Source organism: Eptesicus fuscus, chromosome 18 (assembly GCF_027574615.1).
Source record: "Eptesicus fuscus isolate TK198812 chromosome 18, DD_ASM_mEF_20220401, whole genome shotgun sequence".
NCBI classification, from domain to species: domain Eukaryota; kingdom Metazoa; phylum Chordata; class Mammalia; order Chiroptera; family Vespertilionidae; genus Eptesicus; species Eptesicus fuscus.
The window spans coordinates 50,283,601-50,299,395 of NC_072490.1; the positions used below are offsets into that span (position 1 = coordinate 50,283,601).

The 15,795-nt window shown below is 43.0% G+C and overlaps 1 pseudogene; it reads left to right on the top strand.

Annotated features, from left to right (window-relative positions):
* Positions 1 to 11,699: 11,699 nt before the first annotated feature.
* LOC103290444 (NADH dehydrogenase [ubiquinone] 1 alpha subcomplex subunit 2-like) lies at positions 11,700 to 13,456 on the top strand (annotated as a pseudogene).
* The last annotated feature ends 2,339 nt before the right edge of the window (positions 13,457 to 15,795 follow it).

Consider the following 15,795-nt stretch of genomic DNA (forward strand, 5'->3'; position numbering starts at 1 on the left):
TATATCCAGTAGTTTGCTTTCCTCCATTTCTTTCATTTGTGACCTGTTTCTTTGTCTCCACATTTTGGCTGCTTCCCTGTGTTGATAGAGTGGCCTTGTGTGGTAGGTGTCCTATAAGGCCCAATGCCTCAGCCTCCCCAATCACCTGAGGTGGACACTCTTGGTGCACCCCTTTGTGGTCTGGGTGCACAGTTCTGTTGTAGTTAAGCCTTGATTGCTATTGGTATCACTGGGAGGAACTGACCTCCAGGCCAAATTGGCTGTGAGGACCAGCTGTGTCTACAATGGAAAAACTGCTGTGCTGGAGACATCCTTATGGGGCAGGACTTGCTTCAGTGGGGCTTTGGTGCTCATTGAGTCTGCCGCTTGAGTGTGTTGCTTATGGATGTGAAGAGTTGTACTCTGGTATGGTCTCACACTGACCACTGGATACACTGGGTCTTGGATCTCCAAGGAGGTGCAAAGTCAGCCACCACTGCCTAAGGCCACCCAGCAGGAGCTACAGAGAGATCTGCATATTCTTCCTTTGTTTGGGGTTTGGAAGTGCCCAGATGAGGCCTAGCTGTGAAGCAAGGCAGGCTGCTGCTGCCACGCCTTGGCCTTCTTTTGGAAGCTTTGGAACTCTCTGACCCAGCTGCAGCTTGTTAGGTTTTAGTCTGCGAAAGGACTGGCCATTCATATGCAAAAGCCGCTGCACACAGCTTGGGTGGGGTTGTAAATTGGGTAGGAGGGGTCTCAGGGAATCACCAGGGTGGAGCAAACAGCAATGGCTGCCAGTCAGCCCTGCACTGAAGAGGTCCCTGCGTCTCCGTGTTCCGCGCCCCCACGCAGGAACAATGATCGCCGTGAGCACCTCTGAGAGAAAAGCTGCCCTCGCGTTCCAGCCCAATGCCAGACAGTCCAGTTTCTCCCCGTATGAGTCTGGCTCCCCAGAGTTTCACCCAGAACTGGAGTTCAGAGAAATCAGGAGCTTGTATCTCCCTCCTGATTGAAAAAAACAACAACAGCGCATCCAGTTGCCAGCCTCTTTTGCACACGCCTCTGCACCTCCTACCAATCTCAATGTGCTTTTTTCTTTCCTACTAGTTGTAGAACTTCCACTCAGCCAGCTTTTCTGTGGTTTTGGATGATTGTTGTTTTTTTTGTCTTTTAGTTGTAGTTTTGATGTGGTTGTGAGAAGCAGCAAGTACAGGCGTTTACCTATGCCTCCATCTTGGTTCTTTCCTCTTTATTTTCTTAATGGACAAGAGGGAACTACTGAAGGTGTTTGAACATTGGGAGTGAAGTGACCAAAGCTATCCTTTAAGATTTTTCTGGAAACACTGGGAAGGACAGGTTGCAGTGGAGTTTACAGGTATGTGTCCAGTCAGGAGATGGATAAAACCCATCAACACTTGTGTCTCCTTACAACATGTTTGTCTGGAAAGAAAATGATTCCTCGTTTATCAACTCTTTGTGTCCTCCTTTGACTCCATTGCAATTGATGGCGGTGCACACTTTCATTTATCTTTGTAGGAGGAGAAACATTTTTCAGAGCCATTTGCATGTTTTAAGCAGCCCACACAGAGACTAATGTGATTGGCAATTTGGAACAGACTGTCTCGTTTGGCTCTAGAATCACGCCTGAAGGAAGAAGGGTTAAGTAAGAAGGAAAACAGCCCCTCCCCTCCCTTTCCACTTCTATGAAAACTTGAAATTAATGTTTTCATCTTGCGTGGTTTACTTTAGAAGATAAGATAAATGAAGTCTGAAACTTCTTTTAGGCTAAAGACTCAGGGAAGTCCCTGAGATTTAAGAAGAGCTGAGGTTATTTTTTAAGCTATCTTTCTAAATCCATTTATGTTATCCCTTTGGAGCCTCAAATGAAGTGTCATAAGTGATCCAATTTTTTTCCAGAATGTTACATAAAAGTACTTTTAAACTATGGTACTTTTTAAAAAATCCAAGTGCATCCACGCTTCTCTTCATTCTTCCTTTCACAGCTCCCTCACCCCAGACACACATACACACATGCAAAAGCACCCACAACCACACATGCACACACACACATGCTAAACAAAGAATGTGTTGCAGTAGGAGGAGGATAAATAGAGGTTCAGTAGAAGAAAAGTAATGCCATCCCAATAAGAATTTTGGAAGATAGGTTCTTATTCTCTCAGTTGAAGGTTCTGAAAATCTGTAATGGGTCTTTCTATTTCCTAAACAAATGTTAACAATGACCAAAAAAATAAAAATAAAATAAAAAGGAGAATAGGGTAATTGGTCCCTTGAAGAAAATAAATGTTCCAAGGAGTGTTAGCAGATAGAAGGGCCTCAAGGCTGTGCTCCATCTCTCACTTTCTACAGCTCTGGAGCTAGAGAATTTGCAATGATTGCCAACTCCTCTCTGGCTTCTATAGAGCCTCTCTATTATTATCAGCCCTGAATTCTATTAACCCCCACCCCAACAACATTCTAAGTTGAACATAAAGATGATTTCATTATTTTAAATTCAATACTTTACCTGAAAGGCTCAGTGATTCTTTCACCTTTCTAACCCATGCCAGGCAGGCAGTAAGTATACCTTGCTCCTACTGCATGCTGGCGATGCTCTCACAATGAATAAGATAAAGAGGTCCCTTAAAAAATAAAAATAAAAGCTTTATTAAGAAAGGAGCATAAAAGAAACAAGTGAATGCAATACATTTCATTACTAATAAGTGCAATGAATTGATTAAAGCAGGAATATGGGTTGGGCGGGATATAAGCTGCTTCACCCAGGCTTATCAGGGTAGACCTCCCTGAGGAGGTGTCAGTTGAGTAGGACTCAACAAACACAGTTAGACTTGAATACTTATTTGAACTCCAAGTCAGGATGAGCACATTGATCTGGGTTTAGTTTTCCCAAGACTAAGTTCCCATTTCAAAAACTGGTATTTAATTTCTGCAGACTCACAGAGTTGCTTCCTTTCCACCCTCATGGGATGGAGCAAACACTTTGTGGAGTGAGACACTCATAATCTTCTAACTTTCACAGCAAACGCTAAGTAAATGAAAGGTCTTGTGGGGTTGCAGGGCTTAATCACCATATTATGGATAAGGGAATGGAAGTCAGACAAGTTGTGAGTTAATTGCCAAAGCTCACATGCAAAGGTCCAGGAACCTTGGTGGCTTAGTTTAGTGTTTCTTGAATGTTCTATAAGAATTCTTAAATGTGAGTAATGCATTACTTCTCCATTGCTGCATAACATATTACCCCAAATTTAGCAGCTTACAAGAACTAATGTTTTCCCACAGTTTCCAGCCTCTGGAGTCATGTATCAGCTGGGCTACTGCCTCAAAGCTGAACTGGAGGAAGACCCACTTCCACCATCGCCCACTGGGCGGTTGGCAGGTCCCAGCCCTCGTGGGCAACTGCCCTGAGATGTCAGTCCCTGCCAGATCAAAAATCCTCTTACAGTGCTACCCATGACATGGCAGCTCACTTTCCCCAGATCAAGGGCAAGAGAGAGAGAGAAAGAGAAAGCAGTCCTTGTAACTTAATTATGGAGCGATACCCCATGACTTTGCCACATTCTGTTCATTAGACCTGAGTCTCTGAGTGCACCCAAGGGGCAGGGTGACACAAAGGCATGGTTACGAGGAGGGATGGCTGTGAAACAGGAATTTTAGGGGAATATAGGCAGGCTTGGGGAATTTTTAGAATTGGGGTCCATGGAAAAACACAGGGCTATAGACTGGGAGAAGGTAGGTTTCCATAACACAAGGAAGCCAGGTGCAGCTACATTTCCATAAGACAAGGGAACTGGAAGTAGCCAAGAAAGGTCTATATTTACAAAATAAAGGAGGAAGAAAGCCCAGAGGAATGGAGGACAATGAGGGAGGAGGGCCTCAGGAATCACTATAGTAACCAATTTGAAAAGGAATATTGACCAATCAGAGGGGATATCAGGACACAGGAGCTGCAGCCTTTATAAACCATGGAAACAGAAAGTCTGTGGGACTCTTTCCCCCTCCCCATGTGGGAGTCTGTACTTGTTCTTCAATAAATTGCCACCTTTGCTATACTACCTTTTGTCGGTGGATTCATTCTTCCATTCCGGTGGACAAAGAATCCGGGTTCCAGTCCAAAAATTCCGTATCAGCTGGAAGGATTTTAAAAGCTGCCTACAGAAAAAGTTATCTTTAAAGTAGTATATGAGTCAATAATTTTTTTATTAGACAGTTATTTAAAAATTCAATATTGTATTTTGGGATACATAATTAAATTCAATGGTTCATCAAACTAATGGTTAAAGAATAAAAATAACTTCATGATTAAAATGAAAAAAAAATTACAGAATTGATAATAATGCTAACCTGAAGTTGAAATATTCAAACTGACAAGTGAAACTTAAAACACACAAGTATCTTTTCATTTTTTTGTGCTCACATCATCAATGTAATTCCAGCAAAACAAAAACATTAATGTCCATCTGGATTTCTTGGTGGATTTCTTTGGCTGCTTTTATTTGTAAACTTCACAGCAACCCTTCAGAGTAGGTTCTGTGATCGGCCTTATTCTACAGCTAAGGGAACATAGGCTCTGAGAGAGAAAGCAAATTGCCCAAAATCAACAGCAGGTAAGAGCTAGAATTTAATGTGGGGAACTGACTCCAGATCCCATGCTCTTAACAATTTTGGTGAGATCCTGAGATCATAGAAAAATAGCGATTTCAATTAACATAGGTTGACAGCCCACTTGTGAGCGGATTGCCCCACATCAATTTGCTGCAATGTCCTGGTTGGAAACCAGATGGACACATTTCTACTTTCATTTCCCTTCAATCCAATGGCATCCACTTTCCACTAGCAAATAATTAAGCTAAGGGAACATCTTAAGTGGGCATTCTTGATTTATCACACATTCAACCGCCCAGTTGTCCATCCCATCCATCCCCTTGTAGGCAGTTAGACAGACATGAGCAGAGCAAGGATGATGGGCCAGGTACAGGTCACCAGGGTGCAAATGCCCCAAGTGCCCAGCAATGGACAATCAATTATAGGGTGAGACCTTGCCGCCATGGTGACCTTTCCTCCCCTAGCATATCACTGGTCATGAGTGTTGGACCCCCTGACCTTTCTCTGTAGAGACAACATCTAGGACTCAAGTTGTATTTCAGCTCCAGGACCAGATAGCAACAAAACCTGCCCTCAGGACCAGCTGCATTGAATAATGACCCAGTCCTGGGGCCCACCAATCAGTGGAGACCACACCCAGAAAGGACACACCTGGAAAACTGCTGTGTATTCTATTGAGATCTTCCCCTGGGACCTCCCCTAAAATCCCCACCTTTAAAACCCTTAGGAATGGAGGACTCAGTGCGTTCTCCCTCCAGGGAGCACACCCATGCCATTCCCTCCCCTTCCCCTCTCCCTCCTCCCCCTCCCAGCCCCAGCTTCCTCACTCCCAAGCTCCAAGAGCCCTTCCTTCACCTCCATAACTTGCTCCCTAAGCCCATTTCTTCTACCAATTAACTCTTTCCATGCTGTAATCCACCCAATAAATGTTCTCCTACATTTTGGATTCAGGATTCTCTGAATTCTTTCCTGGCCAGAATCCAAGTATTGAGGTTGCTGAACCCAGGTTTGGTCTGACCCCACTGGTCAGACACCTGGTGCCATTCCCGCTGCCTACAACACATCCATCCACTCTTCCAACCCTCCTATGTCATCTGCCCTAAGTCCATGTTTCCCAAACTCCAGCCATAAATACTCTAGCCTCAGTGTTTATAGTTCTGTGTATACACTGCTTGTCCTAGTAGAGTATTTAAAAACATGATTCCCAAAGCCCAATAATAAGTTTGCTCTGTTCTGCCTGTGTGCTCTGGTAAAAAACAACAACAAAATCCCACTTGCCAGGCTTACTGGCCTGTTCCAAGATAAGGGTAATAAATCATTTCTTCAGGCCTGAGTTCAGCTCCAGCATCCAGAACCAGGGGAAGAAGAGGTAGCCTAGGGTCGTCCTGCCTTAGGGCTCAAGAGCTAAAACAGAACTTAGATTAAGACATTGTCTTTAGCCTGTTAGGGGCGCACCCCTTGTGACCATTCATCAGAACTGGGCTATTGTCTTCTGCTGCCTCAGGGGTCAAAGATCATCAAGATCATCAAGATGAGAGGCCAAGGTCAGGTCAGTGAAGTGTGCTGAGAGAGAGAAGGGAAAAATGATTGTTTTAAAACTAGCTTAAATCAAGTCAGAATTAGGAGGACTCTGGGTTTCAATATCGACTTGGTGAAATATACATGCCTCTTTTGGCTTTACTCTAATATTTGTGAAATTGAGGGCTTTATGTGCAAGTTGATTTTTTTAAATACCCTTTAAAATAAATCCATGAGAGTTCATTAAAAATAAAAAGGATTTTATCTACCAGTTACCAAAATTGGAGTTCAGTTTGTCCCTGTCCTGAAGTGTTTATGAAGAGGCCAGGACCAGGAGTGCCCTAGTGTCTTTATTTCCGGACTTGCCCCACCCGGTTGGGGGAAAGAATTGGATCCAAAGACCCACCTTAGCCTCAGGCTCTGGGAAGGGGAAGAGAGGAGAAAAGGCTGCCCCCTTCCCCACCCACCGCCCTCTGGCTATGGGCTATTGCAATTGACTGGATTGAAATGAGATTGTTTTCCTGAACACCTGTGGGGCCATCCTTCAGTCAATAGTTCATATTCATTAACTAATGAGCAGCTGGAGACAGGAAAAGCTTTTGTGGGAAGGCTGCTTTCTGAGCTCGCTGAGTCAATACCCCTCCCTTCATTGTTCCCCATCTGGAAGCTGCCTTTGGCTGCTCAGAGCATTAACTCTGAGACAGGGACATTGTGGCCTCTGTTGATATTGTCTGATGTGTTATTGGGCCTCTGAAATATGTGTATTTGGGCTGTTTGTGTGCACAGAAATAAAGGGAAGCTGGTCACTCAGATCCATGAGGGTTTTTTGTGTTTTTTTGAAGACTCATTAGCTTTATTTCCAGTCTCCCCACTCTCCTCTCTTTCTCCTTGTTGCTCTGCTCTGTCTCCTCTTTCTTTCCTCCTCCCACTTTCTTTTCCTTCAACTTCCTCCTAGTCCTCGCTCATCTTTTCTTTCTTTTTTTTTTTTTTTAATATATTTTATTGATTTTTTACAGAGAGGAAGGGAGAGGGATAGAGAGTTAGAAACATCGATGAGAGAGAAGCATCGATCAGCTGCCTCCTGCACACCCCCTACTGGGGATGTGCTCACAACCAAGGTACATGCCCTTGACCGGGAATCGAACCCGGGACCCTTCAGTCCACAGGCCGATGCTCTATCCACTGAGCCAAACCGGCTAGGGCGCTCATCTTTTCGTTATTTTAATCTCTCTCCTTTCTCTTTTTTCTCAACCTGCTTAATTCAATATAGATTTCTTAAATAGTCTACCTATTTATTATGGGGAAGATCGTTTGGATAAACCAAGAGTGTTGCTAGTTAAAATGATTAGGACAGGAGGTCCCTTAGGGACTAGAGATTGGGGGTGGGGGGGGTGGGGGTGGGTTGAGTACCTTCCTCTTACAGTTGATATTAAATAAAATAATGCTCATAAACACGTTCGGCTTATAGAAATGGCTCTATAAAAGTGAGTTTTATTATTTGCTTCTCTGAATCTATTTTAATATTCATCAAATAGACATAATAGAAAGTATTACAGGTGTACTCTCCCCTCCCCATTAAGTCCCCTCCCCCCACTCCTGTCAACTCCCCAAGCCTTCACTGCACTATTGTCTGTGCCCATGGGTTATGTATAGATGCATATAAGTTCTTCGGTTAATCTCTTCCCTTCCCAGCCAACTCACCCCCATTCCCTTTGAGTATCATCTGTCTGTTGCATGCTTCCATATCTCTGTATCTATTTTACTTGTCTGTTTCTTTTGTTCATTAAATTCTACATATAAGTGAGATCATGTAATATTTGTCTTTCTCTGACTGGTATATTTCACTTAGCATAATACTCTCCAGGTCCCTCCATGCTATCTCAAAGGGTAAGAGATCCTTCTTTTTTACAGCTGCATAGTATTCCACTCATCTACTTATGGGCACTTGGGCTGTTTCCAGACCTTAGCTATTGTATATAAGGCTGCTATGACCATAGGAGTGCACATACACTTTCTGAATGGTGTTTCAAGCTTCTTAGGTTATATTCTTAGAAGTGGGATCACTGGGTCAAATCGCAGTTCCATTTTTAATTTTTTTGAGGAAACTCCACACTGTTTTCCATTGTGGTTGTACCAGTCTGCATTTTCACCAGCAGTGTACTAGGGTTCCCTTTTTTCCACATCCTCACCAACACTTGTTTGTTGATTTATTGACGTTAGCCATTCTGGCAGGTGTGAGGTGGTACCTCATTGTGTTACAGAGAACCGGAATAATCAAACAATGCAGGAGAGTTTGGAGATACACTTTATTCACCACGGTGGCTTAGAGAAAATGAATTCAAATTCTAAGCAAAGCTACAAGCAGAACTTCCCTTTTTATTAAGGAGCCAGCCCTCTGTGCAATTAGTGGTTATCTCGCTGCTGTCTTTGAAAACAAACACAGTTCTAAAAATTATGAGCATACCTAGTCTTGACCTACAAGGTCAGACAGCTAAATTTATGCTCCTCATTATTCAAGCAGGCTAAAGCAGGCTAGAAAGCAAAGTTATTTTTTTAGAATAAGAGGCTGTCTAGTTCAAACAGCAGAGAATTCCAAACAGCAGTTTTTACAAAATAGGGGTTTGCCTTCTCAATTGTAGTTTTAATTTGCATATTTCTGATGATTAGAGACTTTGAGCATTTTTTTTTATATGTCTCTTGGCCATTTGTATGTCCTCTGTGGAGAAGTGTCTATTTAGGTCCTCTGCCCATTTTTCAATTGTTTGTCTTCCTGGTGTTGAATTGTGTAAGTTCCTTATATAATTTGGAGATTAACCCCTTATCAGGTGTATCATTGGCAAATATGTTCACCCATACAGTGGGTTCCCTTTTCATTTTGTTGATGGTTTCTTTTGCTGTGCAGAAGCTTTTTATTTTAATGTAGTCCCATCTGTTTGTTTTCTCCTTTGTTTCTCTTGCCCTAAGAGATGTATTGGCAAACATATTGCTAAGAGAGATGTCTAAGATTTTGCTGCCTAGGGGTTCTTCTAGGATTTTTATGGTTTCATGACTTACATTTAAGTCTTTTATCCATTTTGAGTTTATTCTTGTGTATGGTGTAAGTTGGTGGTCTAGTACCTGTCCAATTTTCCCAACACCATTTATTGAAGATGTAACGCCCGGAACGCTGGCCGCACTCACAAAGCACCAAGAGACGCCTCTCATGCAAAAAGCAAAGGGTTTATTGGTACAGGCATGCCCGGTCCCACAACATACTCTGAACACAGAGCAGAGGTTGTGGGCCCCGAAGCAGGGTTTGAACACAGGTTAAATACACTTTAGGGGGCAGGGTCTTTCCATTTTACAACCCGGTAACTTTCCACTGTGGTTTTCTGCTTCCTGGAACAATTAAGACAATTAAGTCTGTTGACATACAAACATTTTTCTTTAGGTATACACAAGCTCTTGGTATGGGTTCCCCCCAGCCATAGATGGCTATCTGGTTTCTATCTCAACGTTCTTGGCTGACTTATTCTAATTGTCTTCAACTGACCTTGTCTTCAACTGACCTCAGGCCCTTACTGAAATGCTGGCTTTTATGATTTTACAACTCTTCAGAAGAGACCGTCTCTGCTCCAATGTATGCTTTTGCCTCCTTTGGCAAATATTAATTGAGCATAATGGCTTGGATTGATTTCTGGGTTCTCTGTTCTGTTCCATTGATCTATATGCCTGTTCTTGTGCCAGTACCAGGCTGTTTTGATTACAGTGGCTTTGTAATATGGCTTGATATCTGGTATTGTGATCCCTCCAACTTTGTTCTTTTTTCTCAAGATTGCTGTGGCTATTTAGGGTCTTTTTTGGTTCCATATAAATTTTTGTAGTGTTTGTTCTAGATCTGTGAAATATGCTATTGGTAATTTAATAGGGATTGTATTGAATCTGTAGATTGCCTTGGGTAGTATGGACATTTTAATGATGTTAAGTCTACCAATCCATGAACATGTTATATTCTTCCACTTATTTATATCTTCTTCTATCTCTTTTTTCAACATTCTGTAGTTTTCCAAGTACAGGTCCTTTACCTCCTTGGTTAAGTTTAAACATAATGAATTCTGATCATCCTTTTTTACTGTACCATTGTGAAAATCAAATTAGATTATTATTTGGGAATATACCACCTTTAATAGCATCGAAGAGCAGAATATCTTGCCCCACCCACCCCCCAAAATATGCCTCTTTGACATACTGATTATTTTGATCTAGTTATTTTTAAGAAACAACAGACAGGGGAAGCTCTAAAAATAGTAGGAGTTACCCTTTTGTAAGAGACTTATACATTTAAAAGGGACATCTCCATTTGTAATGGTGTCTCCTACTCTGTACCAGAAGAGAAGGAGGACTCTAAATTTCTAGAAACTCTTATCAATGGGAGAAAGAAAGAACTTAAATCTGCATAATAACCTTACCCTTATTTACCTTGCTTTATCTGATAACCTCCCATAACTGCTCCCCCAACATCTTCTTTTGTCTTTAGCTACAGATAATATTTAGAGTGATGGCTTGGGCCATTTGGGGGAGTTACTCAGTTTTCCTGAGTATCTCCCATGTATACAGAGGTGTATATATGATACTAAATTTCTATTTGTCTTTCTCCTGTTATTCTGTTTCTCATTACAGAGAGGTGTCTCAGCCAAGAACCTAAAAGGGTAGAGGGAAACATTTTTTTTCTCTCCCACAACAGATATTAAGTTTTATTTTAGGCCTTGCCTTTTTCTCAAAAACTGACTTAGACATTCTTGCCCTTTATACCTTAATCATGTGGCTCCATAGAATAATTTTAGTTGCAAAATTGACCATACTTTGCTTTCCTATGCTTGAGAGAAAGCATTCATTGCAGTATTTAAAAGCATGCTCCAGTTATGTTTGCCATTGCTTAGATATTCTTAGGGTGCCCTCTTCTGTTTCCTGGCAGTGATATTACTGGAGAGATGAAGAGACCTTGGTTCTTCTTGAAAGATTTCAGTCAAGAGACAAAATGCAGCTATGCAAGCAAGAATTTATTGGCCACAACTAAAGCACACTCAGGACAGAGAAACAAGGAAGGGCTTAGCATAGAAGAAGCACCAGGAGAGCCCAGGCTGGGCCGCTTTAGCTACTGGGAAATCAGAGAAAAAGGGGGCCTTGGAGACAGGTTCAGGGCTTAGTCTGGGATGAGCTGTCGTTGCCCATTGCTCCCCTGGTTGCAAGTCCTGTGAGGTCCCTTAGAGTGAAGAAGGAGGAAAAGGGAATAGTGCTGGCATGCTCTCCTGAGGGAGGTGTAAGCTGGGTCCTTTTTGTTGAGGTACTTATCTCTTTCTTGCAAGCAGGAATCTTAGGGGAGATTTTAGGTGAGGCTCTCAAAAGAATATTCATCAGCTTTCCAGTATGCTCTTTCAGTGCCATGCTCTCCACTGATTGGTTGGCACCAGGGCAGGGGACATTATTCAATACTGCTGGTCCTGAGGTGAGCTTGTCTGTGCCTGGAGCTGAAATACCACTGAGGCCTAGATGTTATCTCTAGGGCGGAAGGGTCAGGGGGTCTAACCCAAATGACCAGCGATATGCTAGGGGAGGAGAAGTGTGAACCATTTACAAAGTCAGATGCAATTATTCTGTATAAGATTTGTATGAAGGGATGGTAGTGTTAGCATCAACTCCAGCTAGGAGTGGGGGGGGGCTACAGGATGTGGGAATGGACAGGATTGTTTACACAGGGTTGTCATAACATCGCAACAATCTTACTGCTTGTCAGATTTTTCTAGCAAGTATCTTCGGTTTTTATACATTCATAATGTTGGCAGGAAAGAAAAGTATTATGATCTCTTATTATAGGTGAGAAGATGAAGATAAATTTTTCCTCTTATTTATGGATCCATAAATGATAATGAAAACCTGTGTGTAGGTGGATCTTTTCCTCCCTTCCTACCTTCTCTCCCTCCTTCTCTCCTTCCTTCTTTCCTTCCTTCCTTCCTTCCTTCCTTCCTTCCTTCCTTCCTTCCTTCCTTCCTTCCTTCTTTTGGGCCCATTGATTGTGTTAAAAAATATTCAAGTGAGTAAATTTGAAGATCTAATTGGCATTAGTAAGTGATTAATGAATTATGCAGCACCCCATCTAGCAACTGGAAGGGCACTTCCAGGAAATGTATGAAATGAAAGGTTTTCACATGGAGAAGGTGGGACAAGGGAGTTAACAAAAGAAAAGAAAGAATTCTCTTTGGGCGGGGACATCTTTTCTTTGTGGTGATCATGCTTAGTACCTCTCCTTTCTATGGGGGAAGGAGAGGGCCCATGTGACAGATTCCTTAACTGGTGCTGGACCAGAAAATTCCAGATGGGTTGAATAGGTTATGTTTCTGGGAGAGGCTGAAACTTCGAGTAGATCAGGTATTAAATCTAGATTTGGTATCGTGAGCTTTTAGCACAAGTGATGCCATATTGGGCCGTTGGTTTTTTTTTTCTTTAACAACTGAAACTAAATTTAATTTGAGCATGTGAGTGAAAAGGGGGCCCTACACTCAACCTGACAAGTTCGGGGGGACAGCATGACAGGGCTTGCAAATTTGGTGACCAAAAGCAAGCACACAAGATGGGCTGAGCACAATTTCTAAGTGGGCAGCCCAGGGCAGGCCTTTCACTTCCTCAGCAAACGTCAAACTTGACCTTAAGTCATGGATGACATACCTTTGAAATGTCAGAGTAATCTTCTTTTCCAGACCCCTCAAAGACAAGTAGCCTGCCCAGAGCAGGAGACCACAGAATCCCTCGTTGTTACCTTGTTGCCCACATACCATCTGTATTTACTGTACATGTTAAATGTTAACTATCCTGGACTCACCAATGAAAAGAAGTATGTTTTTCCAGTTTGCTTTTTGTCTAATCTTAGGGATTTCCCTGCCTTGCTTTCTCCCACCTCCTTAATCTACCACCAATGGATTTCATGGACCTTCCTTACGTTTTCTCCTTTGATTCTAAATGCAGTAAAATCAACTGCACTAGCAGAGACGGCGGCGGCCCTGGCTAGTCCTGGGATCAGGGCCAAGCTGGGTCGAGGAGAGATTCGCATCCACTTATGCCAGGCTCGCCTGGCAGCCAGAATGTCAGGGACTTCATGGAGAAGCGCTATGCGGAGCTGAAGAAGGTGAGCCCCGAGCCGCCCATCCTAAGCTGTGAGTGCTCTGACGTGCAGCACAAACTCTGGGCCCGTGAAACCTTTGGCCAAGAGAAGAATGTCTCTTTGAACAACTCCCGTGCTGATTAGGTAACCAGAGCCCAAGAGAATGTGCTAAGTGGCAAAGCCTGGAATTTCGCTGATGAGTAAGAGCAACGGCCTGGGCTCTGCTGGACTGAGTACAATGTGGGGAAATGTGTTCTGCTCTTTAAAAAGCTTGTGCTGTAACAAACAAACAAACAAAGCTGCCACTCTCCAGAGCATTTTCCCAATCTATTGAGATTTTGCTTCCAGGCACGTTCTCAAAATGTTGGCTCAAAGAAACTCTTGTAAAACTCTTCTATAGGCTAGAGCAAGCCTGTCAAACTCAAAGGCTAACGCGGGCCAAATAAACAAGGTTTAAGTTTATGTGGGCCGCAAAAAAACAAAAGCTCCAGTTTTCATAGAAACGTAGGTTTATTTTGATAGAGACATGCTGAATACAAAGGGCTGAAATAAACGAGTAATCATTAACATAAAATAATAGAACATTTTAATAAAAATTAATATTTTTTCTTGAACGTTAACTTACCAGACACTGAATAACTGCACAGATTAATAAACGTAATGCAAATAAACCTATTTTTCTTGTTCTCAGAAAGCGAAATATTGCTTGTTGCGCACACCAAACAAGTCAGTCCAAGACCAATGACGTGGCAGTCGGCTGCTAAAATATTCACTGCTAGTATTAGTGGAGAGAAATGGTGCACCTGCGCATAAGCCGCATAAGGGAAATGAATGCAACATGATTATAGTAATCAGTCTTTAGCAAACGTTGTAGTTCCTTATTAATAATTATCTATAACAGGATATTGTAAAAATTAAGTTATGAAATTTTTATTAAAAGGTTTCTTACATACCGTTATATTGGCTGGGCCGCAAAAATATTCATTGTGGGCTGCACGCGGCCCGCAGGCCCGAGAGTTTGACATGCTTGGGCTAGATGCTCTTAAGTCGACAAGCAAGAGGAGGGAAATTATTTCAAAACACATGGGTGTCTCACAGAACCCAAAGACCATGGGGCACTGGATGAGACCAGAACCCGGCAGAGATGAGCCATCAGACCGACATTCTATTCTCTGCCATTTCTCACCCAGCTTCCATCTGCCCATCGCTTCTTTCTGCTTTCTAGTTTTCTCTGCTGCCTCCAAGTTCTAAGTTTGTGTATGAGACCACAGTACTCTGTGGGACCAACACTCTGTTCGGCTCCTTGACTAGTCCCTGGCAGACAGACTGCCCTCCTTTGAGTCGGGTGTCTGGCCCAGACCCACTATGGCCAGAGGTGCAGCTGACACAGCAGAAACATGGAACACACTCTGGCGGGCAATTTCTTAGTCGAGGTCCTGGGCAGGTGGCCTGGCCATTGAAGCCTGAACTACCTGAGCTGTGAAGCAGAGCGGGGTTCACGTGCATTTCACAACTCAAGGAGCAAGTGTGGAGGCTGGTGGCCTATCACTCACATTTCAGGCCAGCTGATGCCTGATCACTGGGGACACTCAGGGCGGGGCCAGAGACGGGGCTGTCATAGTCAGCAGCTACAGATCAAATACCTGAGGACATACTCCTAGGAGCCTCAGGAGACTAATAAAAAAAATCTTTATTTTTTTATTTTCTTCCCTTTTTTAAAATTCTAATCCTCATCCATTGACTTTTTAGAGAGTGAAAGAAAGGGAGGGGCGGGGGAGAGAGAGAAAGAGAGAGAGAGAGAGAGAGAGAGAGAGAGAGAGAGAGAGAGAGAGGTTGCCTTCTGCACATGCCTTGAACGGGGCTAGGGATCAAACCTGCAACCGAGGTACATGCCCTTAACTGGGAATTGAACTCGGGACCTTTAAGTCCAAGGGCCAACACTCTAACCACTGAGAAAAACTGGCCAGGGCACAAAACATTTCTTAATCTAAGTCTGGGAAGGTTGCTGAAGCATTACCGGCTACTCAAATGGAGAGGCTTTTTCTGTGGACTTATCATTTTCCCCCCAAATGATAATATAACACTGGAAGATATATCATTCCAAAACATTTTCTCATGAGTGTACGAAATTGTATATGAGAATCCATCATGGATATATAAGACAGACCTGGAGTGCAAGAAATACTACATTCTTTTAATTTTCTAAACCAATTCAGTCATTTGCCAGAGTTGGTACAACATCCTGTCTCAGGCATTTTGATGTCTTATATGGGTGTATGTGTGTGTGTGTGTGTTTGTAGGTGTAGGGAGACTTTCCTTTTCTACCTTTAAATCTTGCAGAAATGTTTGGATTTATTTCATCCAGAAATATGGGGAGGGGTTCCTGGTCCCCAGCCCACCAGGATACCTTGTGTTCTCAGACTGGTCTCACACCTTCTGTGCCAAGCATGGGGACAAGGTTCCAAAACACTCTAAGCTCCTCGGCCCAGGCCCAGCTCCCTGGGGCCTTGGTTTAGGCAGATCTCCCGTTTCAAGGGCCAGTG